General features: G+C 37.6%; 1 long non-coding RNA gene across 1 annotated transcript; it reads right to left on the bottom strand.

Annotated features, from left to right (window-relative positions):
- Positions 1-416: 416 nt before the first annotated feature.
- On the bottom strand, positions 417-12,572 carry LOC141510927 (uncharacterized). Its single transcript, XR_012475192.1, has 4 exons — positions 12,458-12,572; positions 4,620-4,774; positions 2,434-2,528; positions 417-571 (listed from the first exon to the last, which is right to left on the bottom strand). It is a non-coding gene; the product is annotated as an uncharacterized LOC141510927 (long non-coding RNA).
- Positions 12,573-23,779: the final 11,207 nt, after the last annotated feature.

Genomic DNA, 23,779 nt, shown 5'->3' with positions numbered 1-23,779 from the left:
CTAGAAGACTGAAGCTTTAACTTCACATTTATAAGCAGAACTTTTGTAGTAGCAAAGAACCATCAGCCAAGCAGATGCCCATGGCTCAGAGAATGATGGAGCAAACTGGGGTCTGGAAAAGCAATGGATAATGTCCCATCTGACATAAAAGAAGTTCAGAGAAGTCTACTGAACCAAGGCACTAGCAGAACCAAAAGTGACAAGAAGTAAAACTGGTTTCAATGAAGAATTCGGGTCCAAGGACACAAAACCAAAACCATAATGCATTGGGAAGGATTTTAGAGGTCATCTAGTCTAAAGCCTCCCTTTTTACAATAGGGAAACTGAGGGGGAGAGAGAGGAGGTGACTCACTTAGGGTCATACAAATGGCAAATAACAGGATTCCAACCCAATCAAAGATTTTATAAGTCATCAGTCTTGGTTTCATGTAATTACTCATTAAATTGCAGGTTTGAATTGTTGAGCTTTGAGAGCCATCTTGGAGACCTGCCTAAGGTCTTGTAGCTGATTGTTGTCAGACACAGGGGAACCAACAGTTTCCTTTGTACAACACTGCTTTCCATTTTCTCTCTGTGGAGGAAAAAAGTGGGGATCTATGGGTACAGAATATTGAACACAGAGTCAGATACTATCTATCCCTGTCTTGGTTGATTTGCTCCTCTCTTTTTTCTTTGTTACAAGAGAAGATTCAAATCAGAGGCATCAACGACTAATACCTGGAAATGAAGAAGACATAATACAAAGAACCAAGTTTTGTTGCATTGTGTCTTGACTCTTTCCTCTCTCACCCTTGGTGTTACCTTTAGGTTTGCACCTCAGTTTCCTCATTGTGATAGGAAGACCTTGGACTGGATAGACTGCTCAGGTCCCTTTAGGCTTTGTGAGGAGAGCCAAAGGCAGTCACAAAACTCAGTTTTCAAGGTTGTGATGGACAGATGCCTCAATTCTCCTCCTCCATGACTTCAATGAACCAGAACTAGGTGACCACCCCCCGGTCTCATTTACAATCTAGGCAGCAAAAAAAGATAACTCTGCCTCCTTCTTGACACATTCTGCCAGAGCAGCTCCTTAGACTCAGGCAATGAGGGCACCCTTTGCCAAGCCCCCCTCCACCAGGGAAGCTTTGGTTTGATCAGGATGAGCCAGGATCCAAGGTGAAGGCGAGTTAGCTTTTTATCATTTGTCTGCTTACCCAGATTAACTTCCCCAAGAGGACAGATGGGACAGCTGTGAATGGAAGGGCCTGGAAGGAAAAGGCAGCAAGGTGGTCCAATGAATAGAGTCATTGGCCTTGGAGTCAAGAGGATTCAAGTCCAAAAGTCTAAGTTGATAAGTCAAGAGGTTTTTTTCCCTTAATGTTGGGACAAATGTTTTCTTTCACAGTATTTTTCCCCTCTCACTGTCTTGCATGGCTGGAGCCATTTGAAAAGAGGCACCAACAGAACAGGAAAGCTGAGTTCTTCCCATTAATCCCAAGTGTTACAGTGTGGAGCCTGTCACTCATTGCCAATGAGCAAACTGAGGTTGGTCTTCTTTGGAACCATTGAGACAAGGCCCAGGAATCATGTAGGTGGGCTCCAAGGGATATCAGAGATCATGGAGCCCAAGTCTGTCATTCTAGAAAGGAGAAATTACTTGCTCAAGGTCACATAGATCAAGTGGAAGGATTGGGCAGGAATTTGGAGGAAGCCCCTTCCTCTGAAATCAGAAATCCAAAGCAGTGATCCCCTGAGGAGTGAGGCTGGGGGGGGAGAGAGAGGTGAAAATGGCCCATGGTTGCAGACATCTGAAAACAAGGGTTCTCCACAAGCATTGGCAAATTTGTTTGGACATATAAGCTTGTAAACTGCTTTTCAATATCATTGATTTCCTTTGCAATCCCATGCACTGTGTATATGGATTTTAAAACATTTTTGATATAATACACAGATATTGTATATAAAATGTAAACATAAGATATGGTGTTTAACTACTTTTCAAGGTAGGTGGTTCCCTTCATAGCCTTATTTTTATAATTTAAAAGCATTTGCTTAGATATATGCATATATAATGTAAATACATAATATATATTTAATAATTTTTAAATACAATTGGTTTCTTTTCTCTGCAACCTTATCTATTTATATTAATATATTTGTGCATGTGTGTAAATGTGTATGTATATTGTGCATCCATCTAAGCATGCATACCTACACACATTGTTTTGCGACATATCCAGGTTTCACCAATCTGACAAAGGAATTAATAATTCCTTTTCTTAGAAATCAACTTGTCCAGCCCTTTCATTTTGCAGATGAGAAGCTGAGGCATGGAGAAGTCATGCTCTTTGCCCTGGGTAATGCATATCATCAACAGCAGAGGCAGAATTCACACACAGGTCCTTCCTCCAGACCCAGGGTCCTGCCCACACCCCAGCAAGGGCCCAGACTGACCTCTCTCCTTGCTCTGTCCTATGTCAAAGCTTTGCCGTTGGTCAGTCTCTTCTTTCAGAAAACATGGACAGCTCAAAGGGATGAAGCACCTTCCACTGAGAAGAAGCATGACCCATTATGGAGGAAGACCTGGATTCAAATCCTGCCTCAGACACTTGTCTGCTGTGTGTCTTTGGGCAAACTATTTCATGTGTAGTTTTCTCAGATGCAAAATGGGAATAAAAATAATGTAGCAACCTAAAAAAAATAATGTAGCATCTCACATGAACTAAATGAGACAATATATGTGAAGCATTTTGCAAGCCTTAAAGGTACTCAGAAAATGGTAGGGATGGGGATGGATGGGTGATTTCACTGGAATAGATAAGAAAACTTCTCTGACCATCTCTTAGAGTGTTGGAAAGTTAACCTGACAGGGACAGCCCATTTATGTCAGGATAAAGGTTAGCTATGATGATGATGATGATGATGATGATGATGATGATGATGAACTTAACAATAACAAACACAACCATCTCAGTACAAAAAAGAGACCTGGTTAGCCTTCTGCCTGACTTGAGATTCTCTAGGAGGCTACATTCATTTTTGGCCAGAAGGACACATTCTTGGGTGAATTCATTTTCACGGATGGCCACAGAATCAGATCGGACTTGTATATGCTCCGCCAGGTTCATTTTTGGCATCTGGAGAAGCTGCCAACCTGTTTTCTCCTTGGCCTCCCTGGAGGTGAGAAGACAGGAGAGGGCTTTCTTGGAGCTTCTCCCAAGTCTTGCCCTCTTGCTTCCAGTGGACACCAGACAGGGAGCCCCGACTCAGCAGGACCACATCTCTGATGATTCAGAGCAACATTTCTGGGGGACTGGGAGAATGCCAGGAGCTTGTGGTGCAGGCCCAGCCCTTGGTCTGAGTCCAAGATGGGGGCAGTAGAGAGAGGAAAAAGGAAAAGAGAGAGAAAGACAAAAAGGAAAGAAAAGGAAGGGGGGAAGAAAGAAAGAAAAAGAAAATTTAAGGTAGCCAAAAAACTTGGCTGTTTTCTAAAAAACATAAAAAACAGAAGTACTCCAGAGGCAAGGTTCAACACAACCAGAGGTGAGTGAGCTTGCTGCCCTTGTCCAAGCATTGTTCATGCTTGGAAACCAAAACCACTTAGATGCCAAAATGGAATCCTCTAGATGAGGGCAGCTCCCCAAATAGGGCCAGAAGCACCTGAAAGATGCTAGCTCATTTGATTTGTGTGCGGCTTCTGCAGTTGAACCCAAAACATTTAAGCTGCAACCAAAACAGAAGGCCTGGACCACATCGGGACCTTGGCCAATGTAGGACGTTCTGTTTTGCAAGGCTTTCCCTGGCAGGTGGGCCCAGAAGGAGATGCTGCAACATGAGCATCAGTCCCCAGTGTGAATACTTGTCAGGAATGACATACAACACAGTTGGGCTTTTCTATTTTCCTGTACGAGCTGCTTGCAGGGTATCTGTTAATAAAATAAATTACGTTTCCTAAAGAGCTATCAGCTCCCCAGCCCTTTGGCTTCATGAACAGCCTCCTCCCATATGTTGTCTTCCTCTCTTTTTCTCTTGCCCCTCCCTTCAGTAGGCACTTGATCATTCCTCTGTCCTGGGGGAGCCTGCTGCCACGCCTCCTCCCCATGCCTGACTGGTCATTCAAAGGAAAACCAATTGCTGTTTGTTTGTCCTAACTCTGAAACATTTTTCTAAACCCCAAAGGTTAGAAGCTGGTGTGGCCCAGCCCTTCTGACTAGAAAGTGGCATGATAATGCCACCCGTCCTGGCAGAACCCCAGAGGTCCAGCCTGTTCATTTCACCCTGGCTCCTTGTGCAGAAAAAGAGGTTTGAAGTTTGGGGAAGCCAGTAGCCAGACCACAATGTTCCCCAAGCAAGCTTTAAGGGAGGACAGCAATTGGACATGGGTTTAACTCCCAAATCAAGGGTTTCATTAATCAAGCTATCTTGAGATAAACCTGTCAGTGGACAGAGGAGACCAGAAATCAAACAGTCAGTGGAAAGTTCTGACAGATTGTTAAATAGAAACCCTTTTAAAATGGAATTTAATTTACTGTGATATTATAGATATTTATGCATCAATAGGCAAGTACAGATTGAGTTCAAGGGTCAACTCTGGTTTTTGAAAAATAAAAGCATGGGCTGAAACAAAAGGTGGCAGTTACCTTTGTCTGAAATTAGGTTCATTAGATGAAATAGGACATCTCTGATGGATCGGTTACTGGGAGATGAAGCTGCCAGCTAGGATGGGGAGATGATGTGGGAGGACAGAACAGGCCAATCAAGATTTTGTCAGCTTCATTATAGACTTATCTACAAACTTCAAGAGAAAGAAAAATAAATACATGTATAGAGAGATATAGACATACACAAACACACATGTCTTTATGTATATGCATGCTTATGTGTGTATGTATGTCTTTTCCCAAAGGTCCTATTGGAGTGCATTAGAATGTATTCATTCAAGACTCCCTTCTTTCTGTGCCTCTCTTTTATTTCATTCTCCTCTTCTTTCCTTTTTTTTTTTTTTTTTGAGTTTTTCTTCCATTTCCTTTTTTTCCCTTTCTCTTCCTGCTTCTGGTTCATTTTCTTCCCCATCCAACCCCTATATCACATAGACCAAATAAAGGCAAGCACTATTGGCAGCCCCAACCATTCTCTCTCCCCTGAAAGGTTTTTGAACCCCCCCCCAAATCAGGAGCAGAGACCCCAATGAAATGAAAAAAGAAGTTTCTCATGGTCAATGCTGCCTAGATAAAATGTTTTGGAAAGTTCCTCTACTTCTAGTATAGCTTCAACTGGTTTGGTCAAATAAATAGAATTAAGTTCATATTAGACTGATGTCTGGATGTGGCCCTTCCTTATAGTCATGATTTATGTCCCAGGTCTGCTGCTAACAGGTACCAAAATAGACAAGTACAATCTACTCACTAAAATCTTTTCTGATATTTCCAGCTGTTAGTGTTCTCCCTCCAGACTACTGTGTAAGATTTGTATTTCTACATGTAGCATGTATGTATGTAGGCTGTCCTCCTCTGTAGAACAGAAACTACTTGAAAGTAAAGCTTATTGGGGCAACTAGCTGGTACAGTGGATGGAGCACTGATCCTGGAGTCAGGAGGACCTGAGTTCAAAGTTGACCTCAGACACTTAAAACTTACCTAGGTGTGAGACCTTGGGCAGGTCACTTAAACTCACTGCCTTGCAAAAATCCCCCCCCAAAAAAAATATAGTATATTTCATTCATTCACTTTGTTTCTTTGTTTTCCCCAGCCCCTAGCACGGTGCCCTTGGGCACTTAATAAATGATTATAGATCTGTTGATATGACCACAGATGAGAATTATTGTACTTTTTGTAAAACATTCCACACCCAGAAGAGTTGTGTTTTACAGTTCATAATTACTTATTGTGTCCCTTGATTCATGTTTTCACTTCTTGAAATGTGGTTTTTTTTTGGTTTTGGTTTGAGTTGGATTTTTTATGATCCCGTGAGTTTTCTTTTTCTTTCCTCTTTCTACTCATCTGGTAGGAAAGAACAAGAAGGGCTTTAAAAAGAGTATGAAAAATGGCTCCATCGATAATGGTCATTTTCTAGAAAACATAAAACATTTGCTATCTGGAAGTGGTTTTATAGAGGAGTCTGTCACCCAAGCAACTGAAAGAGTCAGCCAGGGGTCAAAGAGCATTTGATAAGTCAAGGAGAGATGGTATGAAATACTGTCATCCTCAGCCCCATTTATTTGTTAAGCAGCCCAGACTGACCAAAATGTGAGTCACAATAACACATATCATGGGCCAGGTAGTAGGGATTCAAATGCAAGTAAAACCAGTCCCTTCTCTCAAAGAGCTTCCAGTCTAATAGGAGGGGCAATATGCAAGCACCTGCATTCAAATAAGAGATAGACAAGATGGGTTGGAGATGATATAATTAGGGGAAGCACTGGGATAGTTGCAGAGGCAGAGTGGAACATTTGGAAAGTCCCCTTGCTGATTGAGATTTGAGCAGAGTCTTGAAGGAAGCCAAGAATGATAAGAGGCTGAAGTGGGAAGGGAAAGAATCCCAGGCATAAGGAGCAGACAACCCAAGGGCACAATCAGAGGATGAAGTTTCATGTGAGAGGAACAGCAGGTAGACCAAGGTAGCTAGATGGGACAGTGTGAGGGAAGTAAGTGTAAGAAGAATGGAAAGGTAGGAAGGAGCTAGGTTGTTAAGGGTTTTAAAAGGCAAACTGAAAACTTTACCCTTGATCATAAAGATATTAGGGATCCATTACATTCATGACAACTATCCGAAGGGTTTATACTAAAAATATCTCATTGGCACCTTAAGCAATGACTAATTACATTAGGAACACACTCAAAGAATCATAGCTTTCTTTCTGCAACTATTTAAAAATCATGATCATGCATACAATACTTTACATCAAACTAGGTCCACATCTGTCCAAGTACAACACATTCTTATAGTTTCTCAACCTGCCATCAAATTGTTTCCAAACTGCCACAGAGTTGACATTTGAGGACAAACCGATTCCCAGTAACTAGATGCATACACATTTGCATTCTGTACACTGCACTAGACTAGTTCTCTCATTCCCCTCTATTACCCTGTAATCATATCTCATCAGCTGTTTAATTATGTGATCAAGATGCTATGAATGTTAGTGTTCTCACAGCATTGGAAAATCATGATCACTGGGAGTGTTCATTGGCCATCTTGAAACCAAAGCAGACTGTCACAAAAGTTCTGCAGAAATAAACCTTACATTGCCTCCCATTTCAGTATCAAGGTTATTTACTGCTTTAAACATCCTCCACTTATGTTATCTGATGGATTTTTAGATGAAATGTTTGGCACTGGTCAGTCATATTCATTTAATAAAGTATCTCAAATACTATTGTGCTATAAGAAATGATGAACAGTTTGATTTCAGTAAAACCTGGAAAAACTTACATTAAATGATGCAAAGTGAAGCGAGCAAAATGAGAACATTGTATACAGTAATAGCAATAATATATGAAGATCAGTTGTGAATATCTTAGCCATTCTCTGCAATGCGATGATCTAAAATAATTCTGAAGGATTTAAGATGAATAATGCTATCTACAATCAGAGAAATGCAGATTTAAGCATACTATTCTTCACTTTATTTTTTCAGTGTTTTTTTAATCTGCATCTTCTTTCACAACACGAATAATATAGACATACATAATAGTACATGTATAATCTATATTAAATGATTATCCCAGGAATGGAAAAAAGGAAAGGAGATAGAAAATTTAGAACTCAAAATTTTAAGTGTTTAAAAATTGCTTTAACTTGTCATTGGGGAAAATATTATTTTTTGAAAATATCTCTAGGGGCAGCTAGGTGGCGCAGTGAATAGAGCACCAGCCCTGGAGTCAGGAGGGCCTAAATTCAAACCAGACACTTAATAATATCCTGTGTGACCTTGGGAAAGTCACTTAGCCCCCATTCTCTTAAAATTTAAAAAAAATTTTAAAAAATAAAAAATAAAGAGTGCAGCTAGTGTGTAAGTGGTAGAAGTCCCACTTAAAGAAAATATTTACAAAAGTTAGTTTAGAGGTAAACGTTGTTTAAAAACAAAAGCAACAACTAAACAATGTATGCAACTACACTTTAAATACCTTTATCATTTAATACAAAGGTTGTCATTCTCCAGTAGAAAAAAATAGACATTTTTAAGAACATTGAACATAGTAACAGCAATATTAGAACAATGATAAACTAAGCATAAACTGAACTATACTGCTTAATATGATGATCCAAGACAGTTCTAAAGAATTCATGATGAAAAATACGACCCGCCTCCAGAGGCAGAACTGATGAACTCTGAGTACAATTTAAAGCATACTTTTTTCATTTTCTTTATTTTTCTTGCATTTAAATTTGGGGAATTTTTTTGAAACATGGTTTATAATTGATATCATACTGTTTGTCTCTTCAGTGGATGGGAAAAGAGCTGAAGGGAGGGAAGAGAATTTGGAACTCAATTTTTTGATGACTATTGAAAATAAATAGGTTTTAAAAATAAAAATAAATATTTTACAAAATAACTAGCTACTCATTCTTGTCAACTGGTCTGATGAGTAAAAAGTTTAAAAACGAGTTTCCATCTCTCAGCAAAAGACTTAGTAAAATTCTCCTAAGATTTTCTACCACATATCTGTGTAAGTGAGCATTTTTATTTTATTTTTTTAATCACAATTCAGAAATAAACTCCAATACAAAATCAGATTTAAGGCCAAGTTTGTTAAATTTTGAGTCAAACACACAAAACCTTGTTCAAATAAAAAAAAAATCCAACATCAAAGTTTACATTTGACATTCATTGCATTAAATGTCTTCCAAACTGTAATTTATTTATTAAAAGTGCTGTTTATATTCTATAAAATTTATAAAAATAAAGAAATTTGATATGGAGTCTTGAAGATAATAGTAAGCATATGAATCTTGCTAGATTCCTTCTTTTAATTCTTTCAGGATGTTCCACACAAATTATTAATAATTTTATAGGTAGAGTTTTCATATTATAAATAAAATGAAGCTTTATCTTTTATGATTATAATTATATAATATGAATTTTACTTTGTTGTTTGGGGGAACAAAAGTTATTATAAGCACTGAATGAATATGTCTAAAAGAATCTTATCAGGAATATTTTGCATTACCCAGATCACAATGCATTTTGTTGTTGAAAGAGGTTCACAGAACAAAAAACATTGGGAATTTCTGGAGTAGATAACTTGGTAGATTTACAAAGAGGCTCAATCTCTGCTCCTGGGCAAGTCCCTTAACCTTTCTGGGTTTTGTCAAGTCAAGCAATAGTTAATAAACACCTAGCAGCCATTATGCTAAATAATGAGGCTACAAAAAAGGGCAAAAAAAAAAAATGATCCCTGCTCTCAAAGAGCTCACAGTGTCATAAAGAAGGAAAGATGTAAGCAAGTTCAAACAAGGTATAAACCAGGGAAAAAAAATGGAGACAACCTCAGAAGGACACTCTAATGTTAAGGGGGATTGGGAAAGGCTTCCTATCTAAGGTGAGATTTATCTGGGACTTGAAGAAAGATAAGGAAGCTAAGGAAGCCAGGAGGAGAGAGAAAATTCCAAGTCTGAAGCACAGTCAATTCTCAAAGATAGAATGTCATGGTTCAAGGAACAAGAAGAACAAGAAGGCCAGTACCAATGGATCACTAAGTGTGTGGAGGAGAGTAAAAAGACTGGAGAGGAAGGGAGACGTCAAATCATGAAGCATTTGAATGTCAGATAATTTCATATTTGTTTCTTGAGGCAATAGGAAGCCTCTGGTTTATGTTGAGCAAAAGAATGATATGATCAGATGGTAGTTTTAGACAGACCACTTTGATAAATGAGGGAAGATAGAGTTGAGGCAAGGAGTTCTACCAGCAGGCTATTTTGGTAGTCCAGAAATGAGGTGATACCGATCTGCATCATCATAGCCACAGTGTCAGGGGAGATGTTGTGAAGGTAGAATGGATGGGACTTGGTAGCACATGGAATAAGTGGTTTGAAATGAGAGAGAGTTAGAGTTGAGGATGATACCTAGGTTGCATGCCAAGGTGACTCAGATGATGGAAATACTCTTGATAGTCATAAGAAAATAAGGAAGAAAAAAGGACTTGGGGTTGGGGGGGCAGAGTTAAGGAGTTCAGTTTGAGACATGTTTGAAGAGACTTAAAGGTATTTAGAGATTCAAGATTAGAGGGGTTTGGGGGACTTCTTTTATGGAGTTTATCAAAAGATTTTTCTGTCTTTACTTTGCTCTCTGGTTTTTTAATAAATCTGAAAGTTTTCATTAATCTGGGCTGGTTTGACCTTCCTTGGAATGTTATGTTCAGTAGGGAACCTCACATTTTATAAGAAGCATTCAGAAACTGAAGGATGAGTAGAATGATGACAGAACCTATAACTCTTTAATGAAAGACCAAGTTGACTTGAATAAGGTTCACCACTTTCTCTTCTAAACTATAAATTGTCTTAATTTTTTTCTCCCATGCATTCATTTAATTTTTTTTCTTACTTGATTTCTTCTAGGTTTTCATATAGTCATAGTAGAAAATTTTTTTCCTTTTAAGTCTCTTCTTGCAGCTATTATAGAATGACTCCAACTTAGAGTCTCTAGATTTGCAATAATTTGTGATGATGGTCAGTGTTTATTTTGATCTGCTTATCGAATGAGAGAAATTTTATAAAGCACTTAACATAATATTGCTAAATAAATACTTCTTCCTTTTTTCTCTTCTGTCTCCAGCTTTAGCTCCTGCCTTGGGACCTGGGTTCTTGTGCTGATGACCTCCTCCTAGAGTTAGTTACATCCTATGGGATCTTTGAAGAACAGAATACTGGGTCTGAGGAAAGACCATACTGTCAATACTGTCTCTACCAATGAAGATATTCTTTAGGGAAAATTAATGAGAAGGAAACACACAGGATGAAAAGACATGGATGGGCCACAATTTGCATCAATAGAAAGAATAACCTCCTTTGGTCCATTGAAGTACTAAAATCTAATCGATCTCACAACCCAAGTAGGAAACAGAATGGAAGTTCATTAGAATGACATGGATTTTACCAACATCTTAATCTACTGTATTGAGAAATTTTGTTTCTAGGCAGGCTAATCTTCATTTTAACATCCTTCCCAGCTTGGCTCCAATTACTCCCCTTTATATTCCCTATGTTCCTGCCACTGGATCTTTGCACAGGCTGAGTCCCTTACATGGATAGACTTCTTCCCACTTCTGACTCTTGGAATTCCAACCTCCACTGAAGGCTGAGTCCAAGTATTTCCTAGACAACACCTTCTGGAATTCCCCAAATTATTACCAAATCTTGTCCCTCTCCACCATCTTAGAATTGCTTTGCACACTTTCCACATTTATGTGTTGGAGTACCTGCTTCCCCCTAATATCATGGAAGCTCCTAGAGGAAATGAACTGTTTCATTCTTGTCTTTTGTAGCCCAGAGCAGGGTTGGTAATGCTTAATGAACACCTATCTAATTGTTGAATTGAGTTGAAGGGCACAGCTGAAGTTTGGATTTTAAATAACATAACACTTTGGCATCTCAACATCTCTTAAATTGACCTTCCCCTTCTGCCTATTGTCCATCCTAATGAAGTGTCCATCCATAGTTTTCTCTCAAGGTGCTTTGCATTGACCCCTCATCTCTCTGCACTATTTTTCAATATTTTTCAACACTTTAACATTTTTCTATACTGAAAATATAAGCACTTTGTCCATGGGAAAAGAGGAGATAAGAAAAGATAGCAACAAGGATGACCACAATGGTGATAGCTAGATTAAATGGCTTCCACTGTTCTTTGCAACTTGAAAGCGACGACTTACTTAATGATCTTTCCTAAAAGTCTTGCTATTCACACTGATAGAGGGAGTTCCAGCATCTGGGAGATTCCCATTTGGACAAATCCTAGCTTATTATTGTATGTAAGTATATGCAAGAAGAGAGAAAGTAAGGCTTTTTCTAAAGAAAATGAGTTTTGAGAATGCTTTTTGAGCTAGATATTTTAGATCGATGCAATGACCAACTACTACTGAGGTCTGCATCCTATTAAATACTCACATCCTAGAGGTAAGAGACCCAGCATCCAGAAGGAAGCACATTTTTCTGGACATGGACAATTAGGGAATTTGTTTTACCTAACTGAATATATTTGTTACAAGTTTTGTTTTTCCTTTTTCTTCATCATTGGGGGAGAAGTAAAAAAAAAGAGAAAAATATGTTCTGGTTTATCAAAAAAGAATTTAATTTTTAAAAATATCTTTGATCTTTCACAGAAATATAAACATGCAGGTCATGTAGGGTTTTTTTCTTTCCAAACTAGTGATCAATGAAACCAACAAATTTGGTTCCAGTTACATGTCCATATAAAAAAGTGTTAAAATTTTGACTGTAATCAAAAATAATCTTTTATAGGATACAAAGAGTAAGATACCTTTGCCCAAGGATTCATTGTGGAGAGGGTCTCTCAGAGCTTGCCCATGACAGTCCAGGAAATGATACTCTGCCCATTCTTTCTCAGAGACAGTTGGTGATACAGTGAAAAGAGTTCTGAGCTCGGCAACAGGAGGACCTGAGTTTATCTTTGGCCACAGACACTTACTAGCTGTGTGACCCTAGACAAGTCACTTCATCTCCATTTGCTTCAGTTTTCTTAGCTTTAAAATAGAATTATAATCATGCCTATTTACTAGGGTTGTTATGAGGATAAAATGATAATATTTGTTAAAAAAAAAACACTCAGTATTGTGCCTGGCTCTATACAAATATCTATTTATTTCTTCTTCAGAGGGTTCACAGATATAACCAAAATAGGTCAAATTTTTTCCATTGTACCTGAATTTCCATGGGAAAATAATCAGATGCAGAAGAGAATTATCTATTGGGCCAAAGCCAACTTTAAAAGGACAAGGAATTATACTTGACCCCCTCTGACTCACAGAATTCTTATGAAAAATAAAGAGGCAAGTGGATGGAGTTCATTGGGAATCCTGGAAATCAGCAAGATTTAAAAAGAGGTCGGGGTTGAATACCAAAACCTCTTCTATTATCCTCAGGCTGAACAAAAAGATTCAAAGGAAAACTGGGAAGTGAAGGACAGAAATCAAAAACCAAGAAAGAGGAGAGTGAAAGAAGTGAGTTAAAAAAAAAAGTAGAAACAGCAACAAAGTCAATAAAACCTGGAGTCTTTACCTGCTATCAGACCACACTCCAGTCAGCCATCTCAGTCACTGATCAAAAAGGAGCCTGAGGGTGGGAGTCTGACCTGGTCAGGGCTAACACATTCCCCACCATGGGAAAAACAATTCAGTCTCCTAATGGTGCTTCATTCATGTCAAATTTAACAATAGTGTTGGGAAGATCTTACCCAATTTTTCTTAATCTGTCTCTTTTGTGTTTCTAAGTTGGTTTCATTTAAACACCTAGTTTTTTTTTTTTATTTTATATTCATTTGTTTTTTGAAAACAATCCAAAAAAGTGAAATTACAAGAATCAAAAAATAATAGACATTGGGGAGAACAACAATCGGGAAAAAAACAAACAAACAAACCTGAATTCAACATAATTATAATGTACTATTTTAATCCCAAAGAAGAAATGAGAAAATATAGCTCCTTTGGATGCAGTGAATCCTGGGAAGATTTGTATGAACTGATGCAAAATGAAGTGAGTAGAATCAAAAAGCCAATGTAAACTATAATACCAACACTATAAGCATAAACAACTTTGACACACTTAGGAACTGTGATTAATGCAATGACCAACCATGGTTTCAATGAACCAAAGATGAAGCATTATATCTATCTCCTGAGATAAATGTGGTAGACTCAGGATGCAGAATGAGGTGAAGATGATAATGACGACACCAATGACTACTGCTACTACAAATAATAATTCAAATGTATCTAAAGCTTTAAGGTTTGCAGAGTGCTTTAAAAACAGCTTCTCATTTGATCCTTAGACCAGCCCTGATGACAGTTTCAAAAATATTTGTAGCAGCACTTTTTGTAAGCACAAAGAATTGGAAATTGAGATGATACCCATTAATCGGGAAATGGGAAATGGCTGAATGTTATGGAGTATGACTGTTCTATATGAAACCATGAGTGGTGAGACTTTAGAGAAGCGTGGAAAGACTTGCATGGACTGATGATGAGGCAAGGGAGCAGAACAAAGAAAATATGAAACACATTAACAATAATATTGTGAATTGATCAACTATGATGGATGCAGCAGCTCTCAATAGTTCAGAAAGCTAGGACAAACCAGGGAGACCTGTTATGGACAATGCCATTCACATCCAGAAGGAGAAAAAAACCCAGAATCTTAATATAGAATATATTCATTTTTCTAAAACTTCTTGTTTTTTCCTTCCTATCTCATGCTTTTCTTTCTTTTCCCTTCGTCCTGATTCCTCTTGCTTGAAATGACTAATATGTAATATTGAACAACTTTTACCAGACTGCCACCAGGGGGATGGGAGGGTGGTAGAAAAATATGTTAAATTATAAATTTGCAAATAAATTATTACCAGAAAAACAACATAGCATGTAATTAGAAAAATAATACAAAAATCAATTTAAATTAAAAAAATAAAGAATTTTTCTGGTGGAGAGGTGCTACTATTGTTTGCGATATTTTTTTGGACAGCGCAATGTGGGAATTTGTTTTTATTGACTATATATTCATTACAAAGTTTTTCCTTTCTGCTTTTTCCAATAGGGATGGAGTGTGGAAAAGAAAAAGAAATCAATTTTTGTTGATTGAAGACGCAAAATTTAATAAAAGCTAGAAAAAGAAAAATAGCATGTCCCTCCCTTCCTTCTTTTGCAGCAGCGAGGAATGGTGAGTGTGGAATATTACATATTCAGTGTATTGGTTTTGCTGAACTTCTTTTCCCTGTTCTTTTTTACTCTTAGTTATGGGGAAGAGGGTGGTCCTCTGGGTAAAAAAGAAATGAAGGTGATATTAAAGAAAAATATGTAAAGAAAAAAATTTTACGAATGTACTGATCAAGAAGTATGAATGTTGGGGCAGCTAGGTGGTGCAGTGGATAAAGCACCGGCCCTGGAGTCAGGAGGACCTGAGTTCAAATCCGACCTCAAACACTTAATAATTATCTAGCTGTGTGGCCTCAGGCAAGCCACTTAACCCCACTGCCTTGAAAAAAACTTTAAAAAAGAAGTATGAAAATTACTCTTAAAAGGACAATAAAACTGCATATCCTTTGATCCAGCAATGCCACTACTAGGTCTGTATTTGGGGAAATCATAAAAAAGGGGGAAAGCCCCACATGTTCAGAAATATTTATAGCAGCTCTTTTCATAGTGGTAAAGAATTGAAAGTTGAGGAAATTCCAATTAATTAAGGAATGGCTGAACAAATTGTGGTATATGAATGTGATGAAACACTATTGTTCTATAAGAAAACATGAGAGCTAGAAATTCATAATGGCCTGGAAAGACTTATATAAATTGATGCTGAGTGAAGTAAGCAAAACCAGAAGAACACTAACAGCAACATTGGGTGGTGATCAACTATGATGGACATGTTCATCTCAGCAGTACAATAATCAAAGATAATTCTAAAAGACTTGTGCAAGAAAATGCCATCCATATCCAGAGAGGGAACTGTGGAGTTTAATTGCAAACCAAAGTTTACTATCTTCGATTTTTAAAAGCTGTCTTATGGAGCGTTTTTTCCCGCTGATGTCTTTTTTTTTCCTTTTTGATTTGATTCTTCTTTCACAATGTGATTAATAAGAAGAAGAAGATGATGATGATGATGATGATGATGATGATGATGATGATGCTTGTCCTTTGTTCTCAAAGAAGACCACAACATCAGGGAGGTGATGCCATGACAAACACATGAATTGGATTTGAGTGAGGGGGGGCTGTGCTAAGTCACCAGCCTCCTTTTCTCCTCCAAAGTCTTCTGGATCTAGTGGCCAGATATGAATCAGAATGACTGGAGGTAGCATGTTAAACATAGTTATATACATATAACCCATATTAGATTGCTTTCTATCAGGGGAAAGAGGGAGGGAAGGGAGAATGAGAAAAAAAAGGGATACTCAAAACCTTACAAAAGAATGATTGTTGAAAATTATCTTTGCATGTAATTGGAAAAGTAAATAAAATATTTTTTCAAAAAGAGAAGTATGGATGTTCAAAATAAATATGGATTTAGAGAATTTTTCTAATTAGCCATATAAATCCCCTAATGCCATTCAAATACATATTCACATCTTGATCAATCAACAGTATTTCATTTGTTTATTAAATATTTAGTAGTGTCAAGTGCTATACTAAATCATGAGGATATAAACAAAAGGATTTCCCTCAAGGAAATTATTACATTCTAATGAAGGACAAAATGTATCTTTAAGTTCATATGAGATACATATGGTATCCTTTGAATGGAAGGTTCTAGCAGCACCTCTCTGGCTTAAAATGGACCAACTTCCTAAAATTTCATCACATTTATCCATTCAACTAACATTTAATGAGGACCTACTATGTGTAAGGCAGTACTATGGAGCTACAAGAAAGATTAGGATGCCTCCCCTCAAGGTGTTCAATAGAGGAGTTATAATACACATCATGGATTGCTCTAGTCCAAGGCAAAATGTACAAGTAATAATTTTTTAAAATGTATTCAATTAAGTCAGGAAATAAGTGCAGTGAGTTGGGAGAAAGGATGGTATCATCTGTCTGGGGGAGCAGGAATGATTTCATGAAGGAGATAAAGCTTAACCAGGGCCTTGTAGTATGGCTAGAAATTGGTCAAAGGACTGGGAAGAGAATGGGCACATATCGTTGGCAGAGGAAATTTACTAAGCAAGGCAATGAAGGTGGGCAGTTGTCGTGCATTCTAAGAATAGTAAGTAATCTTACTATTGTAAGAGGATTGGCAGTAGCCAGAGTGGAAAAGAAAAGTAGAAAGAAAAGGCAGTAGTCATTTTTAAAAATTCTTTTAGGGAAACCCTTATCCCACTATTTCAGATGTCTTATAAGATACTTACAAAATTACTTTGTAATTTTGGACAAGACACTTTCCCAATCTAGGACTCAGTTTTCTCATTTGCCATAAAGGAAAAGGTTGCCTTAAAGTTGTAGAGGCCAGCCCTGGATATATGATCCAATGATTCCAAATGGAGGGAGGAGAGGGACCATTGGACCACAGAATCTCAGAAGTCCCTGTCAATCTTATACTCCCATAAATACAGGCGTCTTATCCTTTGGAGAAGTGAATTATTTGCTTGAAGAGTTTGTGGTTTGAGTTAACTTCTGACATGAGATCAAATCGTATTACTGTTTGAAATCTCAACCCATTCCCCAGCCACAGAGTATTTTAAGCACTGGAATAAAGCACAGTCCCACATCTGTCCCTTTAGGACCGTTCAGACTGCCACTGTAATTGTTCAGTGACCACAGTTGTTGCAACTTTGACACAGGAATGACCACAGCTCCAGGTCAGGTTTCACCCAGAAATGAAGACACATTAAGAAAAAAGAAGCAGAGAGAGAGAGAGAGAGAGAGAGAGAGAGAGAGACAGAGAGACAGAGAGACAGAGACAGAGACAGAGAGAGAGACAAGGAGAGAAAGACAGAGACAGAGACAGACAGACAAACAGAGACAGAAAGAGACAGAGACAGAGACAGACAGACAGAGAGAGAGACAGAAAGAGAGAGACAGAGACAGAGACAGAGAGAACCCAGGGAAGAGGTAGATAAAAATGTCATCTATCTCAGCACTGCATAAGCTTTCCAATGAAAGCTACACTCTAATTATTATTATTACCATCATCATCATCATTTCTCACTATGATGAACATGAAAAATCATTCCATCTCAGCATTTAAATAATAAAAGGCTTTTGGAAATTAATTATATTATTTTAAATGGGCAAGGATCAAATCAAGCAGCCAGTTACTAATGATCTCAATGGAATGTTTATCAAAGGTTATACTTTACTATAAATAAATACTTTAGAAATGAAAGACTGGGAGATGAGAAACAAAATTTAATTACATCAATTCAAGATGATCTATTCTCATATTAGCTTCAGTGCTGGTTGTGGGCTGGTAAATTCTGTAAACACATTCATAAACCCAGCTGCCATTGTAGAAAATCAAGTCCAGATTTAGCCACTAAATAAATGGATGAAGTTATTTGAAAAGATTCTATCAAGGTAAGTCAAGGCAGTGATGGCACTCTGCTGTCTTGGAGAATCAACTTTCATCTAAAAGGAGAGATCCGCTACAGAATCCAGAATACAGCATTCCAGAGCAGAAAGGGTCCTCAATGGCCACCCAGTACAACTTGAGTGACAGTAAACTTACTACCTCCTAATAGAGCCATTACACTTTGGGGCAGCTCTAAATTAGAGATTTCTCTTCCACACGTTGATCCCACATCTCTGCCATTTCTAAATGTTGCTACTGCTTCTTCCAAGTGGGGCCAAGCAGAATAGGTCTAAACCCTCTTACAAGCTCATCAAATACTTGAAGACCACTATAATGTCTCCCCTAAAATACCTTTAAGCTGAACATTTCCAAGTCCTTAAACTGATCCCCATATGGTATGAACCTCATTTGTCCATTCTGGTAACACTTTTCCAAACTCTCAAGCTTACTGTTGCCTTTCCTAAAATGTGACATGCAGAGTGGAACCTAATACTTCAGTCTAGTTAGAGCTACTATAGCCTTTTTCCTGGATGTTTACTTCTCTTAATGCAGTCTAAGATCACATTTTCTCACTTAGCTATGAGTATATCTTACCAGTAACTCATATTGAGCTTGAGGTCCACTAACATCCCAAGATCTTTTTAAAGAGAAATTGTTGTTTAATCATGTCTCTCCTATCTTATATTTGTAAAGTTGATTTTTAAATCCAAGTTTAATTTTAAATTTACTTTGATAAAATTTTGTCTTATTTGATCCTAATCAAAACTCTAGTCTGTCAATAGCTTTCTGAATCTTATCTCTGTCATTCAATTTATTGGCTATCCCTCTCTGTTTTGCTTCATTTGTGTACATCGACTAACTCAAAAGTAATTTCTTCTGAGAATAATGTTAAGGACCCCTACTCTGCATTTTACTTCTTTTGAGTTTTATAATTTTTCCCCTAATCTTACTTCCCTCCCCCACCCCCCACAGAAGGCAATTTGTCAGTCTTTACATTGTTTCCATGGTATACAAGGGACCCCTACTCTGAACAGAGAATTTGTAATTAATAATTTAAGCAGTCAAAGCAGTGTATTAGAACCCCAGAATAAGAGTAAATCCAGTGGGTATAAGATGTGTCATAGAGGTTATAGGACAGGATTCATCTATGAAAGGAGGAAATACCCTTATCAAAAATATCCATATTGAAACATCCATATGTGTACTTTCTCCTCAGAGCTTGTGTTGCAGTCTTGTGATTATCTCAGATTGTGAAATTCTTCATTCTCTTTGAGGGTCGATTATTGAGAATCCCCCTCAAATGATAACAATGGGTAAGATAATTTAACTTTCAAAGTAACCCTAACATTTGGTCAGATTTTGTAATAGTGCCAAATATAGCTTAGAGTTATATAATTTCCTTTCTGTTTCCTTTCAGTAATTGTTAAATATTCATCTACTCAAAACTTTCTGAAGTTTTATCATGTTGCTAAAACAGGTTTCTGTGGGGTGGCTAGGTGGCATAGTGGATAAAGCACCGACCCTGGAGTCAGGAGGACCTGGGTTCAAATCTGGTCTCAGACACTTAATAGTTACCTAGCTGTGTGGCCTTGGGCAAGCCACTTAGCCCTATTTGCCTTGCAAAAACCTAAACAAAAAAAAACAGGTTTCTGTGCTTACTGCCATGCATTTTAGTTTGATGTTTTCAGCAATGTTGTCAGATACTTTCAATGAGCATGAAGACAGCTTCAAGGTTAGCTACCATGCTGTTGGTGAATTGTTTAATTTGAAAGCCAAGATTTAAGTGAAGGGAGAGTGGTGCAAATGATTATACACTCAATGCAACCTCTGAGGTTGGGATGCCACAAAGCATGGATCAATTCTCTGCTACTTCTGCATATTTTGTTTTGTTTATTTGGTTGGCTGGTTGACTTTTGCAAGACAATGGAGTTAAGTGACTTGCCCAAGGTCACACAGCTAGGCAACTATTAAGTGTCTGAGACCAGATTTGAACTCATGTCCTCCTGACTCCAGGGCCGGTGCTCTATCTACTGTGCCACCTAACCACCCCTTGCATATTTTGACTTAATTATTAACACCCCCAAAAAAACAGAGATTCTTCCCCAACCAACACCATACATCTAATCATGGAATCATATAATCATCAGTTATAGCAAATGGAGAAGTTTTGAATACTGTGGATAAGTGCATTCACTTTCCAACTTCTAAGGGCTGGTTATAGGTTACACAGATGTGTCGTAGGATATGAATCCATTCTTCCTGGCTTCAAAGATTTCTCCTTTCCATACTATGAGCTGCTTCAGGCCTGTGAATATATCCCTTAGTTATTCCTCTTTGATAAGCTCTGATGTCCCTCCCTTTAGTCCATCTTTCTTCCAATCTGGAATTGTGTGCATCCAGATCCAACTTTATCCATATCCTACAAGAATAACTTTCTCCATCCCCCAAGCTTTTTCTCTCTTTAGGCTTTAGTGATAATGAAGCTTTCTACTGAGCACAAAAGAAAAGCATTGTCAATATTCCAGCAAAAAAAAAAGCCTCCTGAAACCTAAATTACATAATCTTGATTAAAACAAAAACCACTGAGTAGAATAATGTAACTTGTGGGAACTCCAGCTACAGAATCACAAAATATTGGCACCAGAAAACAAATCTGAGATCACACACTATTTTCCAAATTAGGTTAGCTTTAGAACTTTTAATTTTTTATTGTGCTTTTTGAAAAGCTCATTGATGGTTTTGGTATTTTTTATCTGCCTCTTCCTGCCCGTGGGACTTTGGGTAAATCCCTATGTCTCACTGGCTCTGAGTTTCCCAAGCTGTAAGATAAAGGGATAAGATGAGATGATCTCTAAGATACTTTCCAGCTCTAAATCTATGAGAGAATCTATTCACTACATTCTTCTGATGAAACTAGGAGGGGGAACTTGGGAGGAAATAAACATTTATATAGTCACCTTTTTACATGGGTGATACCATTTATATAGGCAGGCATTGGACTAAAAACTTTGCAAATACGATCTCATTTGATCATCACAGCAATCCTGCAAGAAAAGTAGTATTATAGATGAGGAAACTGAGAGAAACAGTGGTTGAAGTGACTAACTCAAGGTCACACATCTAGTACATATCTTAGGGGAAAAGATGTTATCGCCTCCCTCTTATGGATACAAGACAGTTAGGTGGTTCAGTGAATAGAAAGTGGGGGTCTGGAGAAAGGAAGATCTGAGTTCAAATCTAGCCTCTGACTCTATCTATGAACCTGTGCCAGTCATTTACTTTCTGCCTGTCTCAGTTTCATCATTTGTACAATAGGTATAATAGCACCTCCCTCCCAGGGTTGTTGTGATGATCAAATGAGATAATAGTTGCAAAATGATTTAGCACAATGACTGGTATATAGTAAGAGCTTTATTAATGTTACGCATTACTATTAATCTTAGGAAAAGATGACAACCAGTGGCAGCTAAGACTAGCGTTGGAAGTTCCTAAGTCCCACCTCCTTGATACTCTCCCAATGCCATGATTCCTCTGTTTTAAGCTATGCTATGAATTGAACAAATGGGAAAGTCTGAGAAAAGAAAGAGCAGAGGAGTAGTTGAAACTCCATGTCATTTTTTCCAGAACTCTATCCACAGATCCAAAGCCACCACATAATGTCCCGGCTATTTCAGTCTTGGACAACTCCCAAGGGGCTACTGACAATCATATCAGACTGAAGATCTGGAGTGTGGAATGGACCACATGGAGACAAACAATCTGGTTTTCACTTGCGACTCAAACAGGATTCTTTCTCATCAATTGGACAGAAATGTCACACATTTAACTGGCATTGACCTCTAAGAACCAAAGACAAAAGAGAACTGGGCCTAGTCAAATAGGGAGCTTTAAGCAAAAATACAGATGCCATAGGAAGGCATATTTACTGCTAGTATGGGAATGTGGGTGCATAGCAGAAACTCGATAAGTTCTTGGACAATGATCGAATGATCAATGATCAATGATGAATGGATGAATGAATGAATGAATGAATGAATGAATGAATGAATGAAGAGCAGGATCTCAGCCTTGGGAAGGACTTCAAGGTCCAAATAATCTAACTTCTATCTGAATTAAGAATTCCTTCTGCAACTTATCTGGCAACTGAGCATCCAGTATTTCCTTGACATCCTCTACTGACACAATCCATATCACATTTGGGATTGCTCTGTTAAACAGTAGATTGAAAACTAGACCTGGAGTTATGAAGTCCTGACTTCAAATCCAGCCTCATAGATTAAGCTTCTTAACTGTTTCCTGCCTCAGTTTCCCTACCTGTAAAATTGTGCTTATAATAATGTCTAGAGTCCACATTAGGTGCTATTAGATGTTTTGAGGATAAAAATGAGTTATTTGTAAAATGACTTATAAGCATTAAAGAGTTATTAAACACCAGTTCTTATTAGTATCAAGAAAAATGAATGAATAAAAGATTTGTTAAATATAAATATGTGCTAAGCACTAAGGAAAAAACTGATTTAGTTCCTACTCATTTTCATCATCATTGTCATCATCATCATATCTACCTTTCATATGTCACTTTAAGGTTTACAAAAAGCTTGACTTATTTGATCTCAGAAAATTCACCTTCAACATGGGGGTGCAATTCACAAAAGAAAGTTAAGTTGTAAGGCAACTGGGAAGTAATTATGAGAGAGACAGATATAGACAGTTAGACAGATAGACAGATAGAGAAATAGATGGTAGATAGGATAGATGAATGGATGAGAGAGATGGATGAGTAAATAGATAGATAAATAAATAGAAACATACATACATACATATATACATACATCTTTTACTCTTTCCTATCTAATATACACTTCTGACCATGAGAGAACTCTGGGACTTTTTCTAACACTGCTTGATGAATAAAAAACATATGTCTTACCCTGGCATTCAAGGCTCTCCATGGTATGTCTCTAACGTGTCTTTCCAGTCTTATCTCTCATTTTCACACTACAAACATCCACAATCCTTTCCACCTTTGCACTTAGGTGTACAGGAGCCAGTCTGAGAGATAATCATTAATTTTCAGTATGAGCATTTCCCCCTCAGAAATCAGTAATTCTATAACTTGGGGATTGGTTTATTGTTGTGTTATTTGTCAAGGCTCTAGAAAGAGGTGGACAAATGTTAATAATTCAGATTAAACTGAATGGTGCACGGTGTATATATTTTTTCCAAAAAACGTTAAACATTTATTGGTTGTTAAACCTGAATAATCATACCTCTACCTGTACCTGTTAAAATTCTAATCATTATCTCAGACCCAACCCAGATACTATATCCTCCTTGAAGTCTTCTTTGTTCTCCCTAAGAGGAAACGAATCTCTCCTTCCTCTGGGTTTCCCTGCACTTTAGTTTCACTTTTTCTTAAACTTCCTATGGTATTTGTGACATTTTTATTCACTGTGTTCATAGAATCATAGTGATTAGAGATAGAAAGGAAGTTAGAGGTGCTCTATTGCAATCTTCTACTTTGATTTTATTTTTTAGAAAACTGAAACCCAGACTGGCTGAAGAG

The sequence above is a fragment of the Macrotis lagotis genome, chromosome 2 (genome assembly GCF_037893015.1).
Source record: "Macrotis lagotis isolate mMagLag1 chromosome 2, bilby.v1.9.chrom.fasta, whole genome shotgun sequence".
Classification (NCBI taxonomy): domain Eukaryota; kingdom Metazoa; phylum Chordata; class Mammalia; order Peramelemorphia; family Peramelidae; genus Macrotis; species Macrotis lagotis.
The sequence above is the reverse complement of the archived record's forward strand: the minus strand, read 5'-3'. Positions and strand labels throughout refer to the sequence as shown.